At 39.1% G+C, this 25,292-nt stretch overlaps 1 long non-coding RNA gene across 1 annotated transcript in view; it reads right to left on the reverse strand.

The window, feature by feature from the left end:
* Positions 1-2,234: 2,234 nt before the first annotated feature.
* The window catches only part of LOC118596346, a 42,193-nt gene continuing 19,135 nt past the window's right edge, over positions 2,235-25,292 (reverse strand). The window contains exon 2 of the long non-coding RNA XR_004946683.1: positions 2,235-2,640. This is a non-coding gene — a long non-coding RNA (uncharacterized LOC118596346). The remainder of the gene's footprint in view (positions 2,641-25,292) is intronic.

Here is a 25,292-nt window from a genome sequence, read left to right on the forward strand (position 1 = left end):
CAGGAGCACAAGGAATGAGGAGATGAGACTGATGACCTTGTAAGAAGTCTGAAGAGCGTGTTGGATCCTTCTGCCATGTGAAGGCAGGCTTGGTGACACCACCTATGAATCAGGAAAGGAGCCCCTCATCATGTGTAAATCTGCTACTCTCTTGGTCTAGGATTTCCTAGCCTTCCAAACCATGAGAAACAAATTGGTGTTATGTATACATTGCCCAGTGTAAGGAATTTTGTTAGAACAATCTGGAAGAACTGCACTACCATAGACCTGAAACTTCACTTTAGGATCCATTAGACGGACTGCTTCCTCAATAAGCAACAGCAGTACAGCCTTGGGTATCAGAACTGTCCATCCTCTGGTAGATTAATAGTTGCATTTCTTCCATGTTGAAGTAAAAAGAGTTACCTCCAGGACAGATTGCAATGCAGGTAGAGTGAAATGTTCAGGCAATGATTTTCAAAAGAATATAATGTAGTATAATAACAACAGTGAAATTTTAAAATAAGTAAATGAAGCTTAAGCACTGGAGTTTTTAATTATCTGGAGGCAAGTATCTGACCCACTTCAGTATAAAATGAGTGTTCTGAGCACCGCTGCAAGCTGTGCTTCTGCCCGCCAAAGGTCTTTTCTCCCTTCTTGGATCCCTGGTGTATGCCATCTTCCTGCAAGGCCGCCAGCTTGCAGATCTGGACGACAAAGTGAAAGGGGGATATCAGGCAGCCCAGAGCTCTACGCCTCAGGAAAGGAAACTGCCCTCCCGCTCATAAAAGGGCAATTGTGTTCAGTACCACTTATCCAGTGCCAACAATCTGGCAAGACTTCTATTCAGTTTTATACCAGGGCTCCGGCAAGGTGACCCCAGAGTGAGGCTGAGGTCAGGGAAAGGTCATTGCTTGAAAAATGAAACTAGTCAAAAGGAAAGAATCCTAGGAATGGGGGAGGCTGCTCACCCACAAAGTAACCTAATGTGGAAGGTAGCATAGAAAGGCATTTACAAGGAAATCCTTTTGGCTGTGGCGAGCCAGAGCTAGGGTGCTTAGAAATGTAGCCACAACAATCAACGTTTTGTCATTTAGCTTCTTTCTACTCTGGCTTCTCTGCTTTTTAGCTTCCTCTGTTGCCTCCTTGCCTTCTCTCTGTCCACCATCACCTCAACTTCCAAACCAAAGACAAGATACCAGTAATGGGGTAGTTCTACCACAGTGTGGAAAGCTCACTTTAAACATAGGCAGTCAGCTTTCTCCTCCTCAGAATCTTCCAGTGCCCCCTCAACAGCAGCATGGCACGCACATGCCTCTGTAATGATATTAGTTGGTCCTATGTGACCTAGTGGTCATTTTAAAGAAGATCTTTAAGGGCTAACGGAAGCTTCATGATTGGAATGTTTGCTTTCTTTTTCTTGACTTCTTTTATCTCCTGAGACATAAGTGGATGCTTACAGGCTTAAGAGAACACAAAAGAAGAAAGGAATATGGGCTCAGAGTTAATTTTCATCTTCCAAAAAAGCAGTGAATGGCATTTCTTTCTCTGAATGGCCAAACACAAACATTTCATAAATAAATCCACAAATAAAACCATGTCACTTTAAAGATACAAAAATAATACATATAGATTAAAGAGGAAATTTATCTTAAAGAGGCCACCAAAGCCATGCTGTGCATGCAGAGTGTTTGCTAGCCATCTGATATTTTTTAATGGAACATAAAAATCATCAGATTAGGAAGTATTCATTTGTTTTTCTTAAATGTGTAAAAAGATAGAAGCATTCCAACTTTTTGTTTTATATTTTCTATCAAGACTTCATAGTTCATGAAGTTCATTTTAAATAAAATAATTTTGAAAAATTACTTTTAAGAGAGTAAATTTCCATAGATCATTCTCAGCAGGTCTTATAAGTCTTTTGATATGAGATCCTTAGTTTTATTAGTGTATTATAAATAATTTATCTTGCAAAAATACATTAAAATAGAATTAGAATGTCTTTGGTTTATATGACTCATGATACTAAGTCAAAAATAATGTAATATGTGTTATTCAGAAAGAAATGTAAATGTGGCCTAAAAAGAACATTTTTGAGCCGGCTTCACATTAAACATTGAACAGAAAAGTTGACTTATTTAAAACAAAGCTAGTCATTGCATCACCATGCTACATGTAAACGTTTCTTTGTAAATAAGGATGAACTGACAGTGCTTGAAAGTACTGTTCATCAAAATCACAACGAGAAACCAAACATTATAAACATGTAAAATTCCATGTTTATTTAATATCCATTACATAGCTGGTTCATTGAAACCAGACTTTGTGAAGACAAATAACATTTCTGATGAACATAAACCATTTCATACAGTTGAAATGCATTCTGTGTTTTCACATGAATAAAGCTGTCATTATACAATGGCTCCAGCAATAAAGACCTTGCCTGGAATTGGCATGGCATCACTCAGTGCTGCAAGGCAGCCCGGGCCTCCATCCAGCTCTGGAGGAGAGATGAACAGCTCCACATCCAGGAGCCCAGAGATCAGCACATCCCACACTCAGTTGCAACAATCTTTCCTTAGGATCCGTGTTACCCTCCAGAGCACTTGGTCTCATGGGCAACTTCTCAGAGGATACATCCAGAGCTCCAGACAGGCATTCCTAGTACAAACATTTTTAGAAAGTTGAAAGCAATATACCATGAATTCAAAAAGGCTCAGTCTAGTTGAATTTATTCATAGTGTTGATAATTATTCATTCTTATAATTGCTTGTGTGCCAAGCACTGTGTTAAGAACATTTACGAGCTCATAAAATGAACAGAAGACTCAGATAAACACTGTAATTAGGTTTGCTCCAGAGCCAAAAAGAGTGAATATATGCTCATAGGCAATAGGGGATAGAAGCAGATCGCTCTTTGTGTCATCATGAACTACCCTGGAAGAACTAGTGGCTTCCTATGTCCAACACTGTAGACTAGCTGAAAATATCCTCAAGGTCATTCAGTTACTTGATTCTTTTTTATATAGACTGGAAAACTAAAATTCTTGATGTTCTTGAAAGGCCTCTTTCCCCCCCTTTGATAATGTGTTTTCCTTTTAATTTTTCTCATTTTTACTAGTTCTTTGAGAATTTCATATACTGCATTTTGATCATATTCACTTCCTTCCCCTTCCTCTCAGAATTACTACACTTTCCCATACATCCTATTTTGTGTCATGTCTTGAAAACTAGTCAACTACAGTTGGTGATGCCCTTATGCTCTTGCCTGAGTACCCTTCCACTGGAGGATAGTCAACCCAGCAGGGGTCACACCCTTAAAGAAAATTGATTGTCCCTCTCTACAAACTATCATTTGCCAATAGCTCCTTCATTCCAACCTCCCTTCTCCTTGCTGAGATTCTGTGTCCTCTGAATTTACATAGACCTTTTGTGTGCTATCTCAACAACTGTGAATTCATATGTGCATTCCAAACCATGCTACAAACATCTTTGCTCCTAAAAGTGGCCATGTGATAGCTTCTGGCCAGTAAGAATTAAGTTGCTAGGGAGATTTACAAGAATACTTTTGTTTTTAAGAGATAGGAGGGTTAGGTATGGTAGTCCATGCTTCTAATTTCATACACAGGAGGCTGAGGCATGAGGATGCCCTTGGCTACATGGCAAGTTATAGCCCACCAAGATTTGAAGAAGAGCCTGTTTCAAAACAAACACTCCAATGATAACAACAAAATCTGAGATATATAAAAGAAAAGATGCAGGCCTGAGATTCTTTTCACCCTTCCTCCTTATAGATTCTGGATTATCTATACTTGGACTTCTTAATTCATATTTTTGTTAGGCCATATTAATTTAGTTTTTCCCCACTTGTAGCTAGCAGTGTGAGTCATCTGATGTTATTTTATAAAGTATTAGGACTAATTAGGGAATATCAGAGATAATCACTTGTTAAGTATAAGGATGAATTGTATGTCTCAATTGTGGGATATCCTGTACAACATTTTTACAGCCGGTTAGTGTCAGGCGCATTTTTCCGCCTATGGCAGTGTACACTCAGATCTTAGAAATGGCTGTGGGTTCTTCTTACTGTTTGCACAGGAGGAATGGCTATAACTCTTGCCCTTATTAGAAGAGTCCAAAGTAGAATTGTTTAGGGCCCAACAGTCACAAGGAGACATATTTGAGGGCAAAAAATAAGAGATTGCTGGAGAAAGTAAGATATTCAAAATACTTATTTAGGATTTGCCATTCAATTAAATAAGTTAAATGTACTTCCTCCCCTTCTTTCATTAGTAACCGAAATCTCTTCCCCAATGTGTGATCTCACCACTCTGAAAACAGTGAACCCATTATTCTGCAAATTTATTAACACACAACATATAAAGATACCAAAACATCACACTGTACTCTGTAAAGACTTGCCCTGGCTGAGATATAAAGTAAGAACAGGAAAATGCTTTAGGGGTATACAGAAGCTCTATTGAATTGGAAAGGTAATTAATTATATATTTTCTGAGTGGGCACAGTGGGCACAGCTGGCACAGCTGGCAGAGAAAGCAGCAGCTCTTCTAGGCTGTAAGCTTCCTGAGGCCAGTGGCTATTACTTATAGATGTTTAGCTTCCTCACAGAACCTAGAATTCCAAAATTATTTGCAGCTATTTGACTAGAAATTTGTTTTTATGTATATCATCTAATTTCATAATAACTTAATGATTACCAATCTAAACAACTCACATTTTTCTAGAAGCAACTTTGCTGTGTTTACGGTTGAGTACAATGCTTGGACCAGAAGGCCACCGTGAAGAGACAAACCAATACTGTGGATGATAAGATGAAGGGTGGCAAGCCCCACCCCCACTGCCCCATAATGTAGTGTTTTGCTGTACATTCAGCAATCATCTTCTAAGCAACCCAGAAGACATGCAGCTTATGCGTCTCTGGCATAAAGGAAATTTTTAAGGAAAGCAAAGCTTTGTGGCATCAACTATTCTAATATGTAACATCAAATTTACTTATTGTACATTAAAATGAATAACTGCAGGGCAAGAGAGCTGGTTCAACAGTTACGCATGAGTATGCACTGCTTTGTAGAGGCCTGGAGTTCAGTTCCCAACACCCTCATTGGGTAGGTGTGCTTACAATGACTTTAACTCCAGCTACAGGGTGTCAAACCTTTTCTGGTATCAGTGGGCACTGTACTCACATACAACCATACACAGATACACATAAGTACACACAGTAAAGGAAAAATCAAATCCTTGAAAAATGGTAATATCCAATCTTCTGAAGGCTGCAGGCTTTGTTTGTTTTGACACATGGCTCTGGGGTTGATGCCACATGTGAACACATGCAATTCAGAAAGACAATTTACTTTCCCAAGTATCAGCTTCAGTCCACTTGGACCCCAGAGTGCTTTGCACTGCTCTCTCAGATGCCATTGAATGTCATTTTGTCCAGTTCCAATGAAGGGGTAAAGAAGGGGCTAAACCTACAGTCTAATCGCTGCCCTACATCCTTCTCTACTAACAAGGCCTTTTTCTTAACGAGAGGTCTTCTGAGAAGTCATTCTGATAAAGAACACATTCACTAACGCCGGTCTTCTCACTGAGCATGCTTGGACAAGAATCAGAGTGATTTTCTAAAGGTCTTCAGTTCGTGCTGGTTTTTCAGTGCTCCCTTTTTCTCCTCTTTAATGTCCATTTTCAAAGGAACACTGAAGAGTGACTCTGAGTGCTAGGATTGCTCTGGGGTGTTTAACAGGTGTTCAAACCTGTGTCCAGGTCATAGGTTCAGGTGCAAAAACACATGGCTTTCTCTTCTGCTAACTCATGGTTTCACACAGAAAGACAAGACCGGCGTCTTTAAAGGAGCATGTCTTCCTATAGACATACTAAGCCCTGGGCTTGCAGCAGTGATTCTGGGGTCGAGTTAGCTGCCACTGAGACCTGACAAGGCAGGAACATCAGCTACTCTCATGACGTGATGTGTTTCTTATGCTGTGGCAAAGACAGCCAGATACAAGCAACCCTGTGAAGTGGGACTGTATATCGTTCTTAACATACTTCTTGAGGGGCAGTGAGATCATTCAGCAGGTAAAGGCACTTGCCGCCAAACTTGCTAACCAGAGTTCCATCTCCAGAGCCCACATGGTGAAAGAAGAGAATGGCTTCCCACAAGCTGCCCTGGGACCTCTGTATGTGTTGCCCCACTACATGAAATACATGTCAAAAACTTGATTCACAGAAACACTTCCCTCTTTTTCCCCCTAAGTTTGAGACAAGAAGGAATAAAGTGAACAGCAGAAGGAACTGAAAGGAGAAAACAGACGATACAAGTCTAAACTAAACTAGAAAAGTCATAAAAAATGGTCAAATGGGTCAATAGCTAGACATGACATGAACTCTGGATTATAAGGGTGAAGGCCAAAACAGAAGACAGCTAGTTCAGAACACATGCATTATAAATTAGCTTTTTTAAAAAACTATCTTTAAATGTCTTAAACATTGTTTTCAGTTACTATTAATAAAGAAAGATTAGCTGGATTCCTATGGATGTATTGGTTTCTGGATTGGACCAAAGATGTAATGAGGACTTCTTTCTGTTTGCTTGTGCCAAAGAGGTACAGTTTCCACTGTTTGCTGTTGAAATGCCTTATTGTCAGGAGAAATCACATCACCTATGCAAGCAATTGCTGTGAAAACTAGGTCTCGCTTTACAGCTCAGAAAACTGACACCAAAGGACACTGCATCCTCTCTACATGTGTCACAGAAGGACACTGCATCCTCTCTACATGTGTCACAGAAGGACACTGCATCCCTGTCACAGGAGGACACTGCATCCCTGTCACAGAAGGACACTGCATCCTCTCTACATGTGTCACAGAAGGACACTGCATCCCTGTCACAGAGGGACACTGCATCCCTGTCACAGGAGGACACTGCATCCCTGTCACAGAAGGACACTGTATCCCTGTCACTGAAGGACACTGCATCCCTGTCACTGAAGGACACTGCATCCCTGTCACTGAAGGACACTGCATCCTCTCTACATGTGTCACAGAAGGACACTGCATCCCTGTCACAGAAGGACACTGCATCCTCTCTACATGTGTCACAGAAGGACACTACATCCCTGTCACCAAAGGACACTGCATCTCTTTCCGCATGTGTTACAGAAGGACACTGCATCCCTTTCTGCATGTGTCTCAGAAGGACACTGCATCCCTTTCTGCATGTGTCTCAGAAGGACACTGCATCCCTTTCCGCATGTGTCACAGAAAGACACTGCATCCCTTTCTGCATGTGTCTCAGAAGGACACTGCATCCCTTTCCGCATGTGTCACAGAAGGACACTGCATCCCTTTCCGCATGTGTCACAGAAAGACACTGCATCCCTTTCTGCATGTGTCTCAGAAGGACACTGCATCCCTTTCCGCATGTGTCACAGAAGGACACTGCATCCCTTTCCTGCATGTGTCACAGAAGGACACTGCATCCCTTTCCGCATGTGTCACAGAAAGACACTGCATCCCTTTCCGCATGTGTCACAGAAAGACACTGCATCCCTTTCCGCATGTGTCTCAGAAGGACACTGCATCCCTTTCCGCATGTGTCACAGAAGGACACTGCATCCCTTTCCGCATGTGTCACAGAAAGACACTGCATCCCTTTCCGCATGTGTCTCAGAAGGACACTGCATCCCTTTCCGCATGTGTCACAGAAGGACACTGCATTCCTTTCCGCATGTGTCTCAGAAGGACACTGCATCCCTTTCCGCATGTGTCACAGAAGGACACTGCATCCCTTTCCGCATGTGTCACAGAAAGACACTGCATGTCTCTCGAAATGCAATCAATTCTCAGAGTTAGAATTCAAACCCAAGCAGTCTTTTCTAAGTTCATGTTCTTCCATGGTGGGCCAATTCTCACATATTTAATGTAGATAAATATTTCAGTCTTTTTAGAATTAAACTTTACAAAAAATAAAGCTACAGTTTCATTTGCAGTGTTTAGTGAGACCAGGACTGACCCAAAAAGTTGTATGATGTTGTAGAACTGTTATTATGTTTCTAATTTGTTTAAGTGGATTAAATATAAAAATATATTTTCAAAAGTAAAAGATGAGAATATTCTCTTGTCCACATAATGATGGTTACAGAAATCTAAAAACATTTTATGAATAACAGGAAACAGTGATTTTATTTTATTATTTTATTTGAAAAGCTAAGCTAGTTCAGTTAGTATCAGTTCATAAAACAAAGCAAAGGTACACTTTGGAGCTGAATGTCAATATACTTGGGAAAGGTGAAGACAACTAAGATGTGTTTACCTAAACATTTGGAATAATAGCTCATGGGTCCTAGGGAATACTCACCCTCCAAATGGAATTACACACGGGATCCGATTGGTTCATTTCTTAGTTTCTTCTTCATGCTATAAATGCCCTTGCTAGATAGAAACTAGTCCATATCAGTACCATGCTGTCAAATCAAGCTACTTCTTGTGTGGGAGGTTTGAGTGAAATAAAATATAATGATTCTTCAATTAACTTTGCTATATTTTAAATTAGGAAATTCAACCAGTGTCAATTATAATGACAAACTTCAAAATATGGAGGAAAGGAGGAGAAAGAAGAGAGAGAGAGAAAAATAGAAAGGGAGAGAGGGGGGAGAAGAGAGAGAGAGAGAGAGAGAGAGAGAGAGAGAGAGAGAGAGAGAGAGATGGGGGAGGCATCTGTCCAACCAGAGTCTATTGCAGCAATGACAGATTTTGACACAGAGTACTAAATTGTAAATATGGCCTCTGGCAGTGGGGTGGGATTGAAAATTTTAAGTGAAGTGGACCTGCCTTCTGTTGCATTCTATTTACCAGTTAGTCATAGGAAAACCAAACTCATTTCAGGCTTCTTGAAGAGTCATCCAAAAGAAAATGATTGAACATCTCTTACAAAGCTTGTGTATGGCTGGAATGCTGAGTATTGCAGACAAAAACAAAAGGTACAACTTTCTATGCCTCCCAGAAAGAAGAGAAAATTCTGGGTCCATTGTTTCTCAGGTTGTCATTGCAAAATATCATCATCTAGGAAACTTGAACAACATAGTCATATTTTCTCATGCTCTTGAGGCTAGAAGTGTGTTTTAAGTGGCAAATAATTCAGTTTAGGCTGAGGGCTCTCTTCCTGGCATAGATGCTGTCACTTTCTTGCTGGCGGTCTCATGGCTATTCCTTGGTGGGGGAAGGTGAAAGGTGAGAGATCTGTCACAACCTTCATCCTCCCCTCCCTCCTCCTCCCCTCCCTCCTCCTCCCCTCCCTCCTCCTCTCCTCCCTCCTCCTCTCCTCCCTCCTCCTCCCCTCCCTCCTCCTCCCCTCCCTCCTCCTCCCCTCCCTCCTCCTTCCCTTCCTCCTCCTCCCCTCCCTCCTCCTCCTCTTCTCCCCTCCAGCTCCTCCTTTCACCCAGAAATCAATTTTTTATTGATTATATTTCTCTTGGACAATTTCACACAAATATAATGCATTTGGTACCCAAGCCTTCTTCCATTCTCTCCACTAATCCTGTTTTAAGGACCATACTCCAATGACCTTGTTAACTCCCAAAAGCCCCAACCTCAAATGGCACCATATTAAGGACTAAGACTGAAGGAACATCAATTTGTGACACTGACCAAAAATCATTCCTAGACCACCCAGTAAATGACATGTGAACGTGAGAAAGTGGGTATCCAAGAGTGATCCAAGAACTCTTAGAGTTCCTCAGAATCCTACATAGCCCATAAACGGTCTCTGAGTTGGGTAAAACAGCCACCAGTGGTTGTCTAAGGATTTCTATTGCTGTGACAAAACCCATGATCCTAAGCAACATGGGGAGGGAAGTGTGTTTCAGATTAATCATCTCAGGTCACAGTCCATTATCAAAAGAAGTCAGGGTAGGTACTCAAGGCAAGAACTAAAGCAGAGACCTTGGAGGAGTGCTTCCTATTGGCTTGCTCAGCTGGCTTTCTTATAGTACCCAGGACCAGTTACCTAGGGGTAACACTGCCTATAGTGGGCTGGGCCCTCCCACGTCAACCATCGTTCAAGAAAATGCACACAGGGCAATCTACTGGGGTCATTTTCTCAGTTGAGTTTCTCTCTTCCCAAATGATTCTAGCTTGTGTTAAGTTGACATAAAAATAGCCAGTACAGTGACAATTTCCATGAGCAACTATTTTCCTTAAGAATAATAGATGCGAAGAATTAAGTTGAAAGGTACTTTCTAAATTAGGCAGAATTGGCAGTGAATTCTTTGGCTTCATCCAAATGGATTGAGAATTCAACTATTTTCTAAACATATTCTTAAACAGTTATTTCCATGACATGCTAAAATTTTTTTAAATACAGATGACATGATGCTTAATCAGTCTTGTAGACCATGAAAAAAATGTTTGCATATTTGAAAGGTGATCATGGTCACATTATAACACAGTGTGTGATTTCAACTGGAATGGTTGCTGTTCATCTTGATCCTCAATTATTGCCACTGTTACTAACCCTCCTAAAATAAGGATTGCTCATAACATTTTTAGATTTCATTTTGGCAGATTAACAGACTTCACAATCTCAAAAGAAAAGCAGGTAAGGCAGAAGTTCGTTCCTTCTTCTTCCTCATTTCCTGCCTCCCTTTCTTCTTTTCTTTTTTTTTTTTTCATTTCTTCTCAGAGAAGTCAGACTGGATGAACACATGATGTATTGGTTGGTGATTCTTGATCATACATGTAAAATTATTCCCATAAGTAAATAAATACTCATGCTGATGATTAGAAATGGGCAGCCATCTTGTACCATGTAAAAATGTCTTATGGTACAAACTTCCTTTTTAAGATAACCTCACTCTCCTGCACAATAATTTGCAAAATTTAGGCTGAGGAGGCAGAATCCTTGCCTAGCTTGTGCAAGGGCATGGCTTTAACCTCAGCACCAAAATAAAATCAAAAATAGTGCACTGGCCTCCACTTTTATATCACCATACCCCTGACTTGATCACAGATTTTAGACTCACTAATGTTAAGTTTCTGACTGATTCTATAAAGGTTTATAACAATGCCTGTAGTACAGTGCTTAGACATCTTATAACTTGATCTGGCACGAGCCTGCATTCTCTGTTCTAGGAGAATGCAACTGATCTGGTACCATTCAGTTCTTGGCTGGTCACTTCTCTGCTGACAGTTCTCTGGCTCACCAGAGAATAAGAAAGAATACTGTGAAAATGGTCTGTAAGTAAAGCAGCTCAGTAGTGAATCACTGTCATAACAAGCTAGACTTCTTAAAGAACAGGACAGGAAAAAAAGCTTGACAAAACGACTTCAAATTCAAAGTTTTTCAGAACTCAAAAAAACAGTTGTGATTTATCTTAAAACACTTTCAGATAGTTATCTCATCCACCTAAAACTTGCAACCTTCACACTTTTGTACCAGGGAATAATTATTCCATCTCTGAAATGCTCTTCTCATCTTTTCCACTACACAAGCATCTGGGACTGTATCCAATGTAGCCTCTCCCATGGCATCTTAGTTAAACATGTGATTATAATTAACTCTTCTATCATATATTTCTTTTAACTCTGAGGCTTGGGTCATCTTCATCTTCATCTTCATGCATCTAAAATATAGTAGAGTGTCTAACTAGGATATATTAGGGGCTCAAAGGATGTATGTTGAATGTAAATGATTCATAATGAGTACAGCCATTTCTTAGAAATTTCGACTCCATCTCTCTAGAGTGCATTGCAAATATTAGCCATCTTAAAATTTGATGTTCATTATTATTATTAAAAGAGCCATGCTTCAAGCAAGGATGAAAGAAAGAAAAATTTCCCCTTTACTGTTAGCCAGGGAGGTTGCACCCTTGTCCTTCCAAAATGAGCAAAATCAAACACATTATCATTAAAGCCTAAATAATTCTCTTGGTATTAAGGTTATTTGACTATAGTTATCTGCTTGTACTTCTAATAAAGAAGAGAAAATATACAAAGGCATCTATCTGTTTTCATAAAACCATGATCCAAACATCTAAGTTCTTCACTCTTTCCATGATGATTATATCTTCAAGAAGTCAACATTAAAGCTGACGTTATGCATCTGGACAGCTCTAGAAAATATGATGAGCTTGGTTGTGGTGGCGCATACCTTTAATCCCAGCATTTGGGAGACAGAGACAGGCAGACCTCTGTGAGTTCAAAGCTAGCCTGATCTACACAGCGAGTTCCAAGACAGGCTTCAAGCTGCACAGAGAAACTCTGTCTAAAAAAAAGCATAAAAAATGAAACTATGACAAAACCAAAGAATCTTGCAGCATTTTCAACGTACAGCAGATCACTAAAATGCTTAATTTTTACAGATGTACTATTAACGTTGCAAAGAAAATTGACTTTCTCTGAAGATAATTTAAGGTTCTTTTTTGTTTATTTGTAATGGAATTTTATATATGTAACTTATTAAAGAACAAAGGTGTGTGTGCGCTATGGACAGCAGGGGGAAAAACTGACAAGTATCTTCACTTAGCTGAGTCATGTGACCCATATTTGATGGGTAGGACAATCATGAAGAAGGGACAAAAGGTGAAAGGACACTGAGCCAAAAACTCTGGGATCAAAGACATTTTCAACCAAACAATCAATATCTTATATTACTAACTTGATGGGTGTTTCTGTCAACTTAAAGCAATGTTATTTTCTCTCTGTTTCTGTGTTTGCTCACCAAGAAAGTGGGACCGTTACAATATCCTCCATAAAAGAGCAAGATTTGCAGGTCCAAGACAACAATCCCAAACTCACCTAGAAAAGGGAAAGCTGGAACAGACAACATGACTAGGAATCATTGAGGTAAAATGCCCAAATTGGAAACTGGCTTTAAGTTTCCATCCCACCTGTGAAAACTGTGCGGTGACTTGTTAATAGGAAGTGAGCAGCAATTTGTGACTTTGTCTTCACTGATGAAACAGAGAGATTCACAAGGCATATAAAGCAGTTGAAATCTCCAGGCAAAAATGAAGTCCTAAGAACTGGGTGTTACAGCACATGCCTCACACCCAAGAGGCTAATGCAGGAAGACTGCAGAAGGTTTAGGTCAACCTCGGCTACAGAGTGAGTTCCAATCTAGCTAGACATATATAAGAGAAAGTTCTTCAAAAAAGTAAAGCAAACAAACACCAAAAAACAAACAAACAAATCTCAAGTGGATCACATAAATAAATTAGCCCCAAGGAGCAGGGAAGTTAAGAACATTTTCTTTTCTTGCATGGGACTTGGATTCAGTTCTCAGCACCAACATCATGTAGCTCACAACCACCTGTAACTCCAGTTCCAAGGATGACAGCTTCTTCTGGCCTCTGTGGGCACCAGACACTTGCATGGTGCACATACCTATGTGCAGGCATTCACATACATACAAAATGTAAGTACATTCTTCAATTAGCTCACAGTGACATGAATTGTTGAAGAGGTGTTGCATCACTTTTGTGTGCAGAATTTTGCTTCTACTCTACCCACTTTCTCTTTTCCAGAAGATTATTACTGCATGCTTCCCACTACTGGTCACCTATAATGGGATCTTGAGTGACGTGAGGTGGATGATATGACAATACTGGATGTGTGGGCATCTTGTAAGTGAGGCAGGGGCTGTAAGGATCAATCCCATGTGAAACTAGTTCACAAGTAATTTCCAGTGTCGAATGATTGTCATTTCTACATCTGCTTGAATGGTCGGCATCAGAAATAAGTCTGTTCATGAACTGATGGAAGAAAATCAAAAAGGAAAGAACAGAGTCATCTCTTTCCTTGTGAACAGAGAGACTCCCCAGCACCCAAAGAATTCTCTCAGTATGTGCACGGAAAGATATTCCTCAGAATTCCCTGCAGCCTCAATGTTAGATTTGGGAATGAGAAAGCCAGAGCAGTTTTCTAGCAAGTGCCAGGCCCTATGCTCAATACCTAACATACACACACACACACACACACGCACGCACGCACGCACGCACGCACGCACGCACACACGCACGCACACACACACCAAGCACACACTTTGGGATTTGTTATATGACTGATAGCCTCTTAATGCAGAACACTACTATAGCAGTCATCACAGGAATCTTTGATAAGTATTAGTTCCCAGGGCACAGGCAAATAACCATGAAGACTAACATTACTTTTTGAGACATTGTCTCCTCCTGAGCCTGGAGCACATCTATATATTGGCTAGTCAGTGAGCCACTGAGATTCTCCTGTCTGCCTCCCAGCGCTGGGAGTGCATGCATGGGTTCTAGGGATTATCCTCAGTTCCTCATGCTTGCCCAGCCAGCATCTGACCACTGGAGCTATCTCCCCAGCCCTGTTCATCATTTCTTATATCTTTGGTTGTGAGCCTAGCCTTTAAGAGCTGAGCCATCCCTCCAGCCCTATTCATTATTAAATAAACAGTCTGCTTGGTGTTCTGGAACCCCATTGGAATAGCCGGTGGCTTGGGAGGCTGTGAGCCTTTGGACAGGAGAAGTTGTACCTACATTCTTCTCAAGCATCTTGGAAATCATTTTGGCAGTGATAAAAAAGAAAACAAACAAACAAACAAAAACCAAGAATAAAAACAAACCCTCCAGATCACAAACTGCAAGTGTAATAGTATTTTAAATATTTATACAATACATATTTTCTTTTCATTTAAAATTTTCTATTTCTAGGAGAAATTCAATTTTGTGTTTTGATGACTCAGTACATTTTTTAAGAGCAGCAATTCTAAGAACTTAAGACTTTAATATGTTATTTAAAAAGCACATTTTAAACTTATTTTAGCAAACTACACTCAAGATGCAGGGGAATGAGCACGAGTTTAGCACTGAATTTGGAGTAAAATTTTACATTGAGACCATCTTTCCCCATTTCCCTTCTCAGAGACTCACTTTGCACAGATCGGGTAGACATGGGAATGAAGACAAGTTTGTTTTACAAGTTTGAGTCAATGAATATTGTTCACAAGGAGAGGAAAAGACCATTTTTGAAAAGGAGTTTATACTGTCAAGTGGAAGTCTGTCTTCCATTTGGAAGAGGGCCTGTAGATAGCAGCCCTGACTTCACAGTGAACTGTGGAACTATGTCCTGACTTCATGGTGACCTGTGACCAGCAGTCCTGACTGTGTGATTTCCTGGCATCTCTGGGCTTCTGATGTCTAATCCATCTAGTGGGGGATTTGGTTTCCTTCTCCCAGCTTTATTCTTGTGATTTTCACCATGGCACTATGTACAGTCATTATGCACTGTTGTATGTGTTACATTCACTCTTACTTGACATTTATTTCGAATCATTTAAAAAAAAATGTAACCTAAATATGTTTTAAAAGAAAGTTTTGCTATACTACCATTAAAAAAGTCACCTAAAAAGATGGTATTCTGAATTTTTTTAATTTATAAAAACCATACAATATTATTAAACTCTATGTAGTTTTCTGCTGAAGATGTTGAGCCTGAGGCTCATCTTCAATTTCATAAAATAGGAAGATAAAAGTGTTAGAAAGCACTTTGTTAGCACCAGACTGAGACTTTCTTCTTGATGTAATTAGAAATTTTTTAAAAAATGAAAAGAATATAGTTTTTAAACTGTGACATTTGCTGTCTGTATGCTTTCTAGAATGATCTATGCACCCTGGTACGTATCCCTCACCCTGCCCAAGGTCTCTCTTGAGGGAAGTTTGCTTCCCCACAGACATTCTGTTTGCAGACACACAGGAGACAAAGCTCTATTTCTTGTCTGTGCTTCAAAATATAGACACACATACATCATATAAGAGCTGCCTCCTGTATCCTTCACGAGTAACTTGCTGAGACCTGGAAAGGTAATAAGAAAGCAAGAATAAGAGCAGGAAGGAGAGTCCAACTGGTCAACCTGACTCAGCTTCTATAAAGACCTTTACTTAAGAATCACACTGAAAACAATGTCTTTACATGAATTGAAAAACTTTCATCGAAGCTGAAGGCAAAGGCTGGACTCGCTCAGACAAGGCCAACACACTTTGAATTTCTAAAAATGCAGCTTTTAAAAATAATTTAAATCTTGCTCCCCCATCTGCATTTCAATGGTCTCTCTAAGAGTGACCATGAACTTGGTGAAAATGGGTGTGTGAAAACCCAATAGGAAGGAGCGTGTGTAACGATTCAGTGGCTGAGAGCACAAATGCTTCTTGCAGAAGACCAGGGTTCAGTTCACAGCGCCACCACCTCTAACTGCAGCTCCAGGGTATCTGATGCCTTCTGACCTCTTTAGGAACCACGCGTGTGTATGGTAAACACACACATTTGCAAGTGAAACACCCGTACACATAAAAATAAATAAATTTTAAAACGGAAATGGAAAGCCCTTCCACGTCGCCAGCCAGTGGGGTTTTTGCATTTTTGTTTATTTACTTATTTATTTATTACTACAGTTAGAAACATTATATAAACGTTAGGTTAAAAGCTTTACTTCCTCCTCTGTGCAGAGCTGTGAGAGTTGTACAAATGACAGAATCTCAGAATCTTTTCATGTCCCAACATGAAGGAAAACAGATAATTAAAGCTGATTTGTATAGAAAGGAGCAAAGAAAAATTAGTGGGGAAGTTTTTTTCTCTGTAATTTATTTGTGTATGTGTATATGTGTGATGCATGCACATGTGCCATGTATGTGTGGAGGAACACACACACGCACAGACCCCACAGGAGGATGTCAGCAGTGCTGATCTATCATTCTCGACCTGACTGGACCAGGAGCTAGGCTGGTGGCTAGCAGGCAAGAGTGACCCCACCCTCCACGGTGCTGGGGTTACAGGCACATGTTACCATATCTTGCTTTGTGCATGGATTATGGGGATTTGAATTCAGGTCCTCGTGCTCATTCGGCAAACTCTTATCCTCCACACCAGAACTCCAAGCAAATCTACCCATCTGTCTTAAGAGTCAGATCCTTCCAGGAGGCTGAAGCTGGAGTTAAATGTTTTAGAACTAATTTCTAAGAAGGTGCTAGCTCACCTTTACCAAAATTAGTCTCAAGACATTCTGTAGCATGTGCTACTGTGAGGTAGAACTTTTATTTGGAGTTGCTGCTGCTCTTTCCTGCCTTAGTCAACTTAATTTCTCCATCATTGTCTATTTAAAACAATAAACAAAGGTCAGGTCCAGGAGCTGCACTGTGCATGCAGGATCTGAGTGTGAGATAGGATTCAGTATTGTGATGTTTTAGAGTCCAGTGGCCTGAGAATTAGAAGCCTGGAATTCTAAGTCCAGCTCATCACTATCATGGTAGTGATATCTAGTGCCCTGTTCAAAAAGGAAACAGTGAGGATTGATCTATAGAGCTGCTTGACCTAGCATCCGTTGATTCTGTCTGCTTCTTACATTGTGATGCTGATGCCTAAGAGGTAAAAATAATGTTGAATGATTTCACAGTAGCAAACTTGTCTGCCAAGGGATTTTTTTTGTGTGTGACTGGATAGTGGTGTCATGCACCTTCTATTGATTATTAATGGACCCACAACTAGATGTATATTGTGTTTCTAATCTGCTAGTTAGCTAATTGACTCTGCTATTTATTGACTTTGAGGAAACTAGAGAAAGACAGATATGGATCTAACCATTAAGTAGTTGGTCCTCAAACACAGATGCATTAATATTTTATTGATTGCATTTCATTTTAATTGTAGTGTTGCTAAAATTTCAAAGAGATAAATATCTCTTTTTATTTGAAGGCCCCAGAGAACAATAACCTTGAAACATTTATTAACAGAATAAATACAGGCAATTATGTATACCTATGTCTGTGAGTGGTTAAGCTAGTAACAGTCTTTGAGTCAAATCAACAACGTACATCATCAGGCTTCAAAGGAAAGCTATGACTGCACTCACATACAAAAGTATTTGCAACCTAGAAGACTAGCTGATAAAGGTCTCTACTTTTTCAAAGCAGCTCTACCCAACAGCCTAAAAGACTAGGCTTTCCAGACTATTGTTATTGCTCTTGGATGCTAACTAGGGATTGGAGGTAAGACTCTACCAAAATAATTACAGGAAAGAGGAGAGAATGTAAGAGCCAGAGAGTCGGACAGAATGCCTGTAAGATGCTGTCTTCTGGAAATGACATGTTAGTTCACTTATCACAGCATCTGTGGTTACCACCATAAGATTTGCACAAGATTGGATCAGTCAATGTTCCATCATGGGGTTAAGAGTGTTCTTCCAAAGGACCTGAGTTAGCATCCACACTGGAAGGCTCATAACAGCCTTTAATTCCAGCCCAGAAGGATCCAAAGTTTCTGTGCCACCTGCACACACAAGGCATATTCTCTCTCTCTCTCTCTCTCTCTCTCTCTCTCTCTCTCTCTCTCTCTCTCTCTCACACACACACACACACACACACACACACACACACACACACACACACACGTAAATAAATACATCATAAAGAAAAACTTCATCATGGATGGTGGGGGCTCATAAGGCCCCACTGCTTTCTGAGGAGCTATTGATAGCTAATGATTGCTTAGAGGGGGACAATCATTTTCTTCAGCACTAGAGCCACTGGTAAGCCGCCTGTGAACTTGTAAATAACTGTTCACTCAGGCTCTTGCCAGCAACTTTAATAAAATTCAGCAAGTCGTTAAAATACAAAAGTCATGAAATCAGGAAGGCTCTTCTTCAGAAGAAGGGGTTCAGTGGTAGAGGGAGAGGATTGAAAGAAGATAGTTGGGTGAATATGACCAAAAAATTTACATATATATGAAATTACCAATAAAAGTTAAAAATATTATAAAGGCTGTTAGTATACATTTATTAGCTTTAAATTTGAGCTACAGCATGACCCTCTGCAAGTGCTGAGTAATAAAATGTAATGAAATATTGCATCTTCCAAAAGTAGTTGTCTGACTTTGAGAAATGCTTCAGGCAACAGTGATTGGTCAGCATTCAGGAAAGCAAGAGCCTACTGGATGTTGGCTATGTACTAATCTTAGGCATCTCACATCAAACTAATTTTCTAATGGAATTCACTAGGAATGATCTGTTGGCTCAAGTGTTACACCATATTCCAGAGGTCAAATGGTACTCACTTCTTTAAAAAAAGGCAAAAGGGGATTTGATAATAGAAATCATGAGAATGTGTTCCATTGACAGCAGAAATCATGAGAAGGTCTTCCATAACAGGTCGCCCCAAAGTCCCTCCTACTCTGCTCTGATCATGGTCCTGGATTATATCCCTTTCTTCCTTGAGAAGAGGTGGCGATTACCAAATAACAGCACTGCCTGAGTGGGCTGACAAGCTGCATTTGACTCCTCACGGCCCTTCTCCACTTACTAGACATTGAACTTGGGCAAATTTTTAAAACCTCTTTAAGCCTAAGTTTTTTCTTCTGCAAACTGGAAATATGCTGCAGGGACAGAATGAGATAATGTGAGTAAAGCTGTGAGTACTACATCTGGCAAACCATAAGCACTCAAGAAAGTGTGCCTTCAATTTATCTTGTCATTAGCAGAGCATAGAGATGATAGATGAAGTACGATTTATTGAGTTCCTAGTGCTCCTTGGGCAAAAAGAGGTTCTTGAAATTATTATCTATCTCCTCATTCTTTTTCCTCATGCTCACCCACACAAGTTTCTTCTCCATGCATCGGAAAGCTAATTATCTAATATGTGTGCCATCCCTTTCTTTCATTTCCCCTAGTTTCCCATGGTTCCTTTTAAAATATATTTGTATGTAAAAAATGCAGAGAAAAATAAGTTATTATGACAAAAATGAAATTAGTACATAAAATTATTTGTTAGGAAACATGTCTACATGGTAGAATTAATGATTTTTATTCTCTTAACATACACTCTAATTAAATAGTGTATTTTTAGCCAGGCGGTTGTGGTGCACGCCTGTAATCCCAGCACTCGGGAGGCAGAGGCAGGTGGATCTCTGTGAGTTTGAGGCCAGCCTGGTCTACAGAGCTAGTCCAGGACAGGCTCCAAAGCTACATAGAAACCCTATCTTTTAAAAAGTGTATTTTTAAAGGTATGCATACTTAGGAAATACATTTATTAAACTCAATAAGTGTGTAGTTGTAGAGAAGTGTGAGTCAGCTGAAGTTTGCAATAAGTACTAGAGGAAAATCATTTTTATGAAAACCCCAAGACTTAAAAGACATTTGGCTGAATTTTAGTGGCAATCCTGTAAAGCCTAATTTCTCTTATCCATAAAATGGGGCAATAATATTTCTAGTAAATCCATGGAAGATATTGGATGGGAGAAATACATGGCTTCTGGGTTAGAGTTGAGTCTCATATATGTTATAGGTCATAAAACAGAAGAATATCTAAATGCTTTGAAACAGAATTAACTGAAAAACCCACACAAAAAGTTTTGCAACCATTAAAATTATCTTATACATTTATGTGCACTACCCATCTGAAGTATAATATGTTAAAAATCAGGTACTGTTTTCTTATATTCCACATTCAAAGCAGCTGCTTTTGTACATTTATTGGTACTGTTGGTTTGAAAAGTCCATTTCGTAACTCCTGGAGCTAATAATATTGATTCATTCCAACTTTAAAATTGTTTACTACATTTATGTATGTATGTGTGTATAAGTGTATGATTGCGTGTGTATATGTGTGTGTGTGCCTGCACATGTGTGTGAAGTGTGGTGGTCAGAAGACAACTTGAAAAATGTTCTTTTTGTCATATGATATAGCTGGAGTTTTCTTCAGTCCCACTTGGGCCAACATCCACTCAGACCCAAGTAAACACACAGATACTTATATTACTTATAAACTGTTTGGCCGTGAAAGGCTTCTTGTTATCTAGTTTTTATATCTTAAATTAATCCATTCTATTAATCTATAAGTTTCCATGTGGCTTGTGGCTTACCAGTACTTTACATCCTACTTCTCATGGTGGCAGTGGCTGGCAGCGTCTCCTGACTCAACCCTCCACTTCCCAACATTCTCCTCTCTGCTTATCCCATTTACACTATACTTCCTGCCTGGCTACTAGCCAATCAGCATTTTATTTATCAATCAATAAGGGCAACACCTTCACAGCATATAGAAAGACATCCCCAGCAGTATGGGTTTCAGGGACTGAACTCAGATAGGAAGGCAGCAGACCTCTTTACTAACTCACCAGCCCATATTCCAACTACTAATTCTGTAGTAGCCAGTGTGTTCCTTATTCCAACTCAGGTTTCCTCTGAAATACGAATTTGAGTTCACCTTTTCTGTATGTTCCTTTGATATCTGTAGCATATCCTGCTCCCCACCACTACTAATAGCGTTTAAGTATACTAGTTTCTCCCCCTTGGTCATATCTAACATCTGGTGACCAACAAATCTTCTATTATACCATAATACTTGGTTTCACTGAAACTTGTTTGTTTGTTTTGAGACAGACTATCCAGGAATTTTCTATGTAGACCAGGTTGGCCTCAAAGTCAGATTCATCTGCCTCTGCCTCCTGAGTGCTGGGATTAAATGTGTGTACCACTATCTGCATCCTCCTCTGAGCACTTTAAATTCTTCATGTTGTGTTCAAGAATTTCCAGGTTATATTTAGTGATCCAGCCACCAATTGTTGTGTTTCTCCTGCATCAGCTCTAATTGTTCTAAAGAGTATAATTTACTTTATCTTTGGTATCCATCCACAGAGAATACCATGTCTCTGAATATTACCTGCCTCTGGGGCCCTTTGACCTTAGCATTGTTGATATTCTAGGATGAGCTATTGTTTCTTTGGTTTTGGTTTTTTTGTGGGCATCTTTCCTGTCCTTCCATAATCTATTAGGAGTAGATTAGGACTTGATAGAAAGAAGTGCCTGTCATTACATTAAACATCTAATATACATAATTCCTTTATACATAAACAGCTTTGATAGACATAATAGATAGAACACAAATGTCACAAATGTGTAAATGAGGCAAAAGATTTCATTTTATGTTTTTTTGTAATGCATAAAATTATTGTGTTTTTTTTTTTTGACAGGGTTTCTCTGTAAACAGTCCTGGCACTGACTCTGTAGACCAGACTGGCCTCAAACTCACTGAGATCTGCCTACCTCTGCCTCCCAAGTGCCAGAATTGAAGGTGTGTACCACCACCGCCCAGCATTATTGTGTTTCTTAATTCTGAGATAAGATATTATATAGTTATTCTCTTTGTGAGGGTAAGCCATTTCTTCCCTTCCCCATCCACATTCTCTGAACTCTAGCTTTGGTCTCTATCATTTCATTAAACCTCAATTAATCATATTCACCAACAGCTTCTTGTGGTGGATCTGATGAGCTGTCTCAGGTCTGTCTTTGATCTTGATATTTGCTTAGGCCACATGTTCTTCCCTACTTTATACTTTCACTTGTTCAAATCAAGATCCTATACAATTTGTTCTTCTTCTTACCATGGATCAGGGAGAGTATTGACATGGTATGTCCTTTGGATAGAACACTAGACAGCCTACAAAAATAATTAGTGACTGATAAATAATGTATTTAGCAAATGATGTAATTTTAGGCAAAGCAAATATATAGAGATTGGCAAACTCTATGATGATACCAGTTCCATCAGGAAGATGATAACAATACCAAGCTGACAATAACCACCTAAAGATCGGCTTTGGACTACAAACTGCTCAGGACAATATCGAAATAACTAGCTGAGATGATACAGCCTCACAGACAACTCTAGCCAGGACTTGAGACAGGTCCTATACTTTCGCATTATGCAGACTGGACAACAAATGATACAGCCACCTGTCCCAGGATTGACAGTTAACCCAAAATTTTTCTTTTCAAGATTCCCCGAAGATGCCTTTGTCCCCAAACAGCAGGAAGTAATTTTAAGAACACAATGCCTACATTCCCAAGACGTGGTGTGGGGAGGGTGGGTTTTGGTCTTTCAATGGGTTATGGATAATTGTCATTGTTTAGGATGGTTGGTTACAAGTTGTTAATTGATAACGGTCAGGAAAAAAAGCTAAACAAAAGAGATTCAATTCAGGGTGCTTGAATGAAAAAAAAGAAAAAGAAAAAAAGAGGATATAGATAAGAGGTAGATTTTTTCTGGTAGAATCCGGAAAAAAAATGTATAGAAATGATAGGATAGATTATTGCATCTATTCTGGAAAGAAAAAAGGGAGAATATGGATATGATAAGATAAAAAAGGCAGATTATTGAATCTACATTTAAAAAGCAACTACTAGCCTTAAATATTTTTACATTGGATTGGATTTTTGTATATTGTATACAAATTATGTATATTGATACAAATTAGAGATTGATTTTGTTAGAAAATACTGTATATATGTATATATATATATATATACATATATATTTCTAATCTTATTCAAGATATTGTACCTATACAGTTCATTTAACAATACAATGCAAATTTCTAGTCTTTGAAAGTTATTATTACCAACTAATTAGTATATAAAGAAATAAAAGTTAGTAATTAGTCATTACAATCAAACTTGTAAGTCATATTAGGTATGTTTTTAAGGTCAAACAGAAGTATATTTTATATAGACAGGTCATCTTTAAATACTTCAGAGATCTACAAAATATGGCATTTAAGATATTTTAATAACATAGATTCTTATTTTTTCTTTGTGACATTAAGACATGTCTGCTCCTGGCAGCACCAATCTACTTCAGAGTAGATGATGGGCACTGAAGAAACTCCATATGGAGTTTAGTTTCTTTGTGGCAAAAGTTAGCCACTGGGCAAGAAAGCACCCTTGCTTCGACTAATAACAGCATTCTGTCCAAATAGGCAAAAGGACACAAAATAAAGGGCTGTCGAATCTTGCAAAGACAAGGTAGGATAGCCCTTCAGAAAATCCTGCTTCACAGATAAGTCTGTCAGATATGCTAGGCTGGTAGGCCAAAGATGGATGCCCCAATGTTGCAGAGAAACCTAGGGTGACTGTCCAGGAAGCCAGCTGTTTCTGTCATTTCTCACATTTTTGGGAAATCACGTCCTGCTTATTCAGTAAGTATTATTTCCTTCTTGGATCTCTAAGGAAGCTGAAGACTATACAGTCATAGTTTTCCTTATTAACAAATTCAGAAAAGAAACTCGTTAAACAGGTATAAAGTGTATAAATTTGAAAGACATCAAAAGAATGTTTTTGGTTGGCAATACAAGGATAGATAGTGAATTAGGTACAACACTTTGGACTCACCAAAATAGGATAAATAATGGAATATTTTCTCTTAATTTGTCAAATGTTTATGGACTGGACATTGTTAATGCAATTCTTGACTGTATATACTTATTGTACTTATTGTATATAGTTATTCTTACATTAGTTATAACCTTTTTTATTATTTTAGACAAAAAAGTGAAATGTGGTGATATATTGTGTACCCTAATAAAATTTGTCTGAAGATCAAAGAACAGAACCAGCCACTAGATTAAACATAGAGGCCAGGCAGTGGTGGCACACACCTTTAATGTTAGCACTTGGCAGGCAGAGATCAGTCTAGATCTCTGTGAGTTCAAAGCCACCCTGGACTACATGAAATTGACGTAGTCTAGGAGAGAAATAGAGCCAGGCAGTGGTGGCACACACCTTTAATCCCAATACTTGGGAGTCGCATGCCTTTAATCCCAGCACTTGAGAACTCATGCCTTTGCTTGGAAAGTACACATGCCTTTAATCCCAGGAAGTGATGACTGGGCAGAGAAAGGTATATAAGGCGTGAGGAGACAGGAACTAAAGATAGGAAGCTCATTCGTCTAGATGCCTATCAGCTGAGGCTTTTTCAGGCTGAAGAGCTGATGAGGTAAGAGGTGGTGGCTGTGGCTTGTTCCTTTGTTTCTTTGATCTTTCAGTATTTATCCCCAATATCTAGTTCAGGGATTTTTATTAAAAGACCTATTAGAATTCATGTTACACTAAAATTTTTCAGTAATTGAAGGATTGTCTCATTTTCCAATCAACATCAACTCCAACATCTCTTTTAGGCACTGAAAAACTACAAAGTCTTAATTTTTTGGTAAAATTTTAAATAAAAACAGGTAAATTTATTTATTTTCTCTAACATTACAATCTATACAATTTTTTAAATGGATATCATCATTGACAAGTCAATGTGTAAAAAAATTATAAAGTATAATTGGAGATTGTGTTTATTATTCTAATTTAAAACAACTAGACTCAATGCAGACAAAATAAACATGAATATTTGTAGAAGCTATTTAGTTTTTCCTTTTCAAGTGCTATATACTTAAATTTCTTTGTTCTAATCCAGTTCATAACTGCTTTTGTGGGTCCATTGTCCTCAG

This window comes from Onychomys torridus, chromosome 15, assembly GCF_903995425.1.
Source record: "Onychomys torridus chromosome 15, mOncTor1.1, whole genome shotgun sequence".
Taxonomy (NCBI): Eukaryota; Metazoa; Chordata; class Mammalia; order Rodentia; family Cricetidae; genus Onychomys; species Onychomys torridus.